The sequence below is a fragment of the Nicotiana tomentosiformis genome, chromosome 10, assembly GCF_000390325.3.
Source record: "Nicotiana tomentosiformis chromosome 10, ASM39032v3, whole genome shotgun sequence".
Taxonomy (NCBI): domain Eukaryota; kingdom Viridiplantae; phylum Streptophyta; class Magnoliopsida; order Solanales; family Solanaceae; genus Nicotiana; species Nicotiana tomentosiformis.
In genome coordinates, this window is record NC_090821.1 from 62,495,959 (window position 1) to 62,503,571 (window position 7,613).

Below are 7,613 nucleotides of genomic sequence, written 5' to 3' on the forward strand. Positions count from 1 at the left end.
TAGTTGACTAAATATGAGTTTAGTCGACTAGATTCTGCACAGTAAACAGTTAAAAAGAAGTAAATCAAGCAAACTGAAAGATAACAGGACACAACAATTTTTATACTGGTTCAGTACCGGTGAGGTACTTATATCCAGTTTCCCTTGGGTCACAAGAACTTCTTAGATCTTTGATAATAGGTTACAATGATGATGGTTTTGGTTCACTCACCATCAACAACATTCAGTGATACTAGCTTTCGTAATGTTGACACAACTCTCTTTTTGCGTTCTATCTCTTTCTATCTTTTATGACATTTGTAGACTCAAGAATACAGTGTTTGTACTAAGAACTAGAAAGGTTTAGACTCAGTTTGTGTAGTTGCGTATCCAATCCTTGAGTATGCAAGTCTTCTTATAGACCAGATTTTTGAGCTGTTGTTGATTTGTTTTTGATATTCTATTCATGACCCGTGCCTTTAATTCCTTCAAGAAGGATGGGCTGGATTTAATAATTCAGGGAGTGCTCCAAGCCGAGATCTAGGAAGTGCTTCCATGCTCCATGCTTTGTCGAAGAAAGGAGTAGTTGATGGCCTGGATTAATTTATCCAGGGAGTGCTTTCCATGCTCTATGATTTATTGGGTAGAGGAACAACACTTCAAGTTATCTCCCATTACATTGTGTTTTTCTTCCACTTTGAATCTTCCTTCATACAGAATCTGCTATTTATATTTGCAAGTGAGTTACATGTAAGGCAATGGTTCAAGATGCATAGCTATTAAGTGGATCTTCATTCCTTTTTGGCAATGCTTGCTTCACCTGAATATGCATACACTAATATAACATTAGTCAAGATTTCTTTATGGATATTTGATCATTATTAAAATTATACACTTAACAATATTAAGTTGCCAAAATATTAGAGAAATATGAAGCAGTTGCGAAGGATCTTTCTGTCACGTGTGCCATTCTATTCGAAGTGTTATATGTTATTATTATATCATATTCAATCGGAATTACATATAGGCAAAATTCATACTTTTATATGCTTTGCCTAAGAAACTTTCGACAACATTATATACCTCCTTTGTTCACCATTCTTATACTGAAAATAATTCCTCCTGCAAATACAATGGGGATATATATATCCAAAGCAAATGACAATGAAGGAAGAAACATAAAGTGAAAAGTCACATCTCCAACATCCTCCATGCACTCATGTATGTTAATAGAAAATGTGATTGAGGATAGAATCATAAATATCTGTTTGCATACTATGAAATATCTCATCAAAAGTTTGAAATAAATCAGACAAATAAATTGGTCTTCAAATATAAGTGAGTGTATCTGAATTCTCAAAAAATATCAAAGATAAGGACATCGATACAGGCTGCAATATAAACTTTACTACTACCTGAGTATAAATAGCATATCAACTAAAATAATGGTAGAGTAAAAAAATAAAGATATTGACTCGATCAGTATTCTTATTAATTAACCACATATCTCTATTTAGTAGCAAAAGGAACAGATAATTTAGATTAATTCTCGCTCATCTAAATCTGCTCATTTCGCCTGCTTTGCCCCAAAAAACTTTTGAGAACATTGAATGCCTCCTTCATTAAACATTCTGAAAGGTGAAGCAAAGAGTCAAGGGATTGCCTCATTAGCGGGAAAGCACCAATAACTGGAGAATTAACACCCATTTAAAGAACTTTGGCATTTGGATCCTGTCTAAAACACGCAATCTAAAGGTATGTATATGAAATTTCCTAATCTTGAAGTACACCATGGTAGCTTGAAGAAGTATTACAGTTTGTATTGAACCAAATTTATAGTAATGGTAAGTCATTCACAATGCAAGAAAGGAAAATGGTGCTTTGAAGATTGTGTATCATTGTATGGTAAAGGCTTCACTAGGAACAATCATGATCACCTGTTGATCATGATCAATCAGTGAATTATTATACCCTCCCCCTTAATCAGGTTTAAGCAGGTGGCGGGGACGGAATTAAGAAGAGCCGGAGAAAGCTTACCAATATCGCTCCTTTGTATAATTATAGGGAAGTCTGGATTCAAAGGAACTATAGATATTTCAGGATAAAACTCTATCTTTACTGGAAACATTCAGATACTTACATAATATGTAATTTTGTAGTAATAGAAACCCAGATAGATGATCCTATTAATATAGTATAATTCATAGACTTTTCTGCACTCTTATGGAGAATGATTGCACACTAACTTTTGTGCAGATGTAGCACATTTTTTATGCTGATTACTGACTATAAAAACTTAGTTACCTATAAAATTGTATTTATGTGCATGTAGTGGGTATGCAGGTTGTTACTACTCTCTTCATCTTTTCTTGCATATGAAATAAGTCTCTCTCATTTTTTCTGATTTGCAGTTGAAAAATGCCTAGGGTCAAGATAAATCTTATAAAATACCCCGAGGGTTGATAGTTGATTGAGCCTAACCTACATGAATTGGATGTTTAAATGAGATAAGGTTAGTAATTTGATGCATGGTGGCACTGAGTAATCTTTTTTGTCTTATTTTGTTGATTGAATTTCCTGACTTTAAATTCTATTTTCTGGGTTTTGAAAGCTGGCAATGACCCTAATGATGGTAAAAGAAGGGGTAAAGCATTCTGGCCCATATTCAAGATTGCACATAAGAGGAGTGATATGTTTATGACCTTTACTATGGATGGAATGAAATATCTAAAGAGTTGTATGAGTTCTGTTTGGAACAAGATTATGCAGATCGCAACCTGATTGAAAGGTGGAAGAAGGTGTTTGAAGGCAACATCCTCTACAACTGAAAAAATCTTGTTTCTTATATTTAATTCTTTCCTATTTTCTGTGTTTTGACTTGCAGCCTGGATATGGATATGAGCGTCTCTGCTGCTAGCACTGTATACAACATCGGGATCACAACTTTGCAACTACTTGTGCATGTCGTGTCCCCAAGCTCCTCAGAGAAGTTGTTATAATAGAGTGTATATATTGTGGATGTCAAGGTTGTGCAAGTGGAGATAAATTATTTTCTCGTAACTCCATGTTATGATGCCTGATTTTTCTATTTTGAAAGACTATAGCTTTGTCGTCTTTGTGAATTTTCAAGGCCTTAGAAACATTTCTTTGTGGCACTTTAGCTGGTATATATGACTTGCTTTATTGAAGCTATAAAAAATATTATTGGACTTAAGAAAATAACGGTATGTTTCTTTATCGTGTTTTCTTATGACTTCATTGTACGAATACCATTACATTTATATGTTCTAAAAATAATAGCATTTCCATGCTCTTATGAAAAAATATATTTATTATTCTCCATGCAACGTGCGGGTACGGATACTAGTTTGAAAGGAAACAATAACAAGCAATTCAAAATAAATAAATAAATAAATAAATATAATATTCATGTTAGAAATGTTAGAAAGTTATTACTTACTACTAATTGATAGTCGGATAGTATATATTTTTTAAAATAATTTGTGATCATTTTCTACTTAAAAGTTTTGAAAGTAATATGTTTCAAAAATATTAATTTTGCTTTTTTAATCAAAATGGGGATAAATATTTTCTTAAAAAGTTAATTTCTTCCTTAATTAATTTCTTCATATAATTAAATGCATAAAAAGTTTCTATTTGTAATTTCAACTTGTCTTTCAAATCCAAACGCTTAATTAAGTTTTTCAAAACCAACACTTAATGCCTTCATAAAACGAAAATATCATTCAATCCAATACTTGTGTATAATTTCTTGGTATAAGGGAGTTAAGTGTATGATTTTGAAATATAAGGTGTGTATCTACTACGAAGTCACATTATAGTTGTGTTTAATGTAATTTAACCTTATTCTAAATTTTAAATATAAAATTCATAACCACTAGGGTCGCCACAAAACGTTTTATGCTGCCACTAGACTGACTATTTATGTCGCCACCAAAATGTTTTCATGCTATTTCTTTCGCATGGAGAAAATCTAATCTTTAACTTATAACCTTATTCTCATTTATAAGTAGTAACTCCTTGCGTAGTGTCATATAAAAGTTATTTTTCGTGTCGATTATTTTGATCGCACTAAACACCTATTTATATCGTGGCAACTTGTGAAGTCGTAATAGAAACACTATGTTTTTGTGGCAACTACATGAATATTCTCTATTAAAAATCCCTTTTTTTGTATCGTCGGAAAATAAAAATATGTTTCATGTCATTGCATAACATAGACTAAGGCCTATGTCTTTCTCCGAACATTCTTCATTCGACCTTTGTACCCGTCTCTACGACGACAACAAAAAATTATATAGTAGTCATGATTGATTTGAGGATTTTAAGCAGCGGAGCAAACTCTTTTATCGTGTTGTATTTTCTCTGGCAGATCCCCCTTCCCCTCCCTCCCCTCCCCTCCCCCTCCTCCGTGTCGTACTGGATTAATTTGAGATGAATGATTAGGCTCATATTCTGTATATTCTGTTCTTTCTACGTACGATGCCTATAGATGAAGTGTTTCATTTCAGATTAATTCTTTACTGCAATCGCTTCAATAAAATCCCTTAACCTGGCATTTATATACTTTTTCCCTAGACTATGTGTCTATATATTTAATATCCTGGTTATATGCACAGACAATATTATCGTACATGTAAAAGTTTAAGCAACAGATGAAACATAAAGGAAATATGAATCTTGCTGAAACAAGAAAACGTTTGTGAAATAGTGTAATATGGCCAAATTTTCATGACATTTGCCATGACATAATATCCATTATAACAAATTTGTGGTTCATGACATTTGCCATGACATAATATCTATTATAAGGCCAAGGATTTCTTGCTATAAATAGAGGAGTATCTCCTCATTTGTAAACACACCAATTCAAGAGTTTTTCACTTTTGTCTTTCTTTCTCATCCTTTATTTTATTATAGAGTATTTTGTAAGAGAGTGAGTGTTGGGAAACACTTGTGTGAACCCTTTCTTTGGAGTGATCTTGTGAGATTATTCTCTTGGGGTATTTAGGATTAATTAGAGTATTTACTCTAATTTTGTACTCTCTTTTGTACTCTTGTTGGTATAGTGAAATTGCTCCTCTCCGCTTGTGGACGTAGGTCACCTTGACCGAACCACGTTAAATTTTTGTCTTTTTTATATTCTTTAATTGCCGTTATTATCAACTTCCATTGTCTTTGTTATTGTCATTATACCGTTGTTTGGCTAAATTCCGCACTACCCGAGTTCCCGATCCTAACAAATTGGTATCAGAGCCAGATCTAATCGGGTTAGTTTAAATAGCCAAAATGACTCTAATAAAGTCTTATGTTGAGAAATTTGACCGAAGTGCAAACTTCGAAATGTGACAATTAAAGATGGAAGTTATCCTAATTCAGGATGGCTTAGATTTGGCACTGCAAGGAAAGGAGAAAATGTCAGATAAAATGACGGACGAGGAGTTTGCCGTCATAGACAAAAAGGCAAAAGTAGATATTATTTTAAATCTTTCAAATGAGATTTTATATGAAGTTGCAGCAGAAAGCTCAGCCAAAGGCATATGGGAAAAGCTTAAAACCTTATATATGAAAAGAACAGTAGAAAACAGGCTTTACCTAAAGCAAAAACTCTACACTTTTCGTATGGCTGAAGGTACCTCTATACTTACTCATCTTGATACTTTTGATTCTCTTCTTATGGATTTAAGTAACATAGATGTTGAAATCAAAGATGAGGATCAAGCTGTGTTATTGCTTGTTTCCTTACACCAGTCGTTTAAACATATAAGAGATACTATGCTTTATGGAAAGAATAATATCTCTTATAAAGATATCAAATCTATTTTGAAATCAAAAGAACAAATAGATAGAGATATTACTGGGAAAACTAGTGGAAACCAAGGGGAAGGCTTATTCATAAGAGGTAGATCCAATAAGAAAGATTCAAGTAGTGAGAAACCTAAATCAAGGTCAAAATTCAGATACAGAAATGTCATGTGCAAATATTGTCATAAGAAAGGTCACATTATTTCTGAATGCATTAAATTGAAAAACAAAGAAAAACATACAGAAAACAAAAATGAGCACAAAAATACTAACACTGTCGAAGCAAGTGTAGCTGCTGATGAGATTGAGGGAACTATTTTTTTAGTAACTAATAATAGTTTCAAATCTAACAATGAGTGGATTTTAGATTCGGGTTGTTCTTATTATATGTGTCCCAGTCGGGATTTATTTACCACATATGAATCTATTGGAGGTGGAGTTGTCTTGATGGGCAACAATGCTGCCTGCAAAGTTATTGGAAAAGGTACAGTTCGAATCAAAATGCATGATGGTGTGGTGAGAACTCTCACCGATGTTAGACATGTTCCTGACTTGAAGAAAAATCACATCGCTTTGGGCACTCTAGAATCTCTTGGGTGCAAGTACACAGGTGAAGGTAGAGTTCTGAAAATTTCTCATGGTGCTCTTGTGATCATGAAAGCACACAGATCTGGTACGTTGTATACTCTTTTGGGATCTACTGTTACAGGTGTTGCTGCAATTTCAATATCAGATAAATCAAATTCTGACATCACCAAATTGTGGCATATGCGATTGGGGCATATGAGTGAAAAGGGTCTTTCCATCCTTAGCAAAAGAGGTATCTTATGTGGCCAAAGTACCAGAAATATGGAGTTCTGTGAACATTATATGTTCGGAAAGCAGAAAAGAGTCAGCTTCAAATCTCCAACGATTCATAGAACAAAAGGTACTTTGGATTACATTCATTCAGATCTTTGGGGTCCTTCATGTACCCCATCAAAAGGTGGTGTCAGGTATATATTAACTTTCATTGATAATTATTCAAGAAAAGTTTGGGTTTATTTCCTGAAAAATAAAAGTGATGTTTTCTTAAATTTCAAACAATGGAAAGTTTTGATTGAGAAGCAAATAGAAAAACAGGTTAAGCGGCTTAGAACAGATAATGGCTTGAAATTTTGTATTGATGAATTCAACGAATTTTGCAAGAATAAAGGAATTGCTCGACATCGTATTGTGAGAATGACACCTCGGCAAAATGGTATGGTAGAAAGGATGAATAGAACTCTTTTGGAAAGGGCTCGTTGCATGATTTCAAATGCTGGGTTGACAAACGCCTTTTGGGCAGAAGCTATCTCTACAGCTTGTTATATTGTCAACCGAGCTCCTTCTTCACCTTTGAACTTTCAGACTCCAGAGAAAATGTGGTCAGGTACTCCTGCTAATTATTCTGATTTAAAGATATTTGGTTGCCCTGCATACATGCATATAAATCATGGAAAATCAGAGCCAAGGGCTAAAAAGTGCATTTTCTTTGGGTATGCATCTGGGGTGAAAGGATACCGACTATGGTATCCTGATCCCACGGCACCAAAATTTATAATTAGCAGAGATGTAACCTTTGATGAATCCTCTATGTTACATTTTAGAAAAGAGTCTTCCAGTTCTTGTAATATAGATAAAGGAAAGAGTACACAGAACCAGGTGGAGATTGGCATTCCTTCTAAGCCAAGCTCATTAACTTTAGAGCAAAATACAGTTGAAACTCCTAAAGTTGAGACAGAAGCTGAAATTCCTGAAGTTGAGACTCCTGAAGTTGAACCAGAAGA

General features: G+C 33.9%; 1 pseudogene; it reads left to right on the forward strand.

The window, feature by feature from the left end:
• Window positions 1–2,397: 2,397 nt before the first annotated feature.
• On the forward strand, window positions 2,398–3,052 carry LOC104092395 (protein BUD31 homolog 1-like; annotated as a pseudogene).
• The last annotated feature ends 4,561 nt before the right edge of the window (window positions 3,053–7,613 follow it).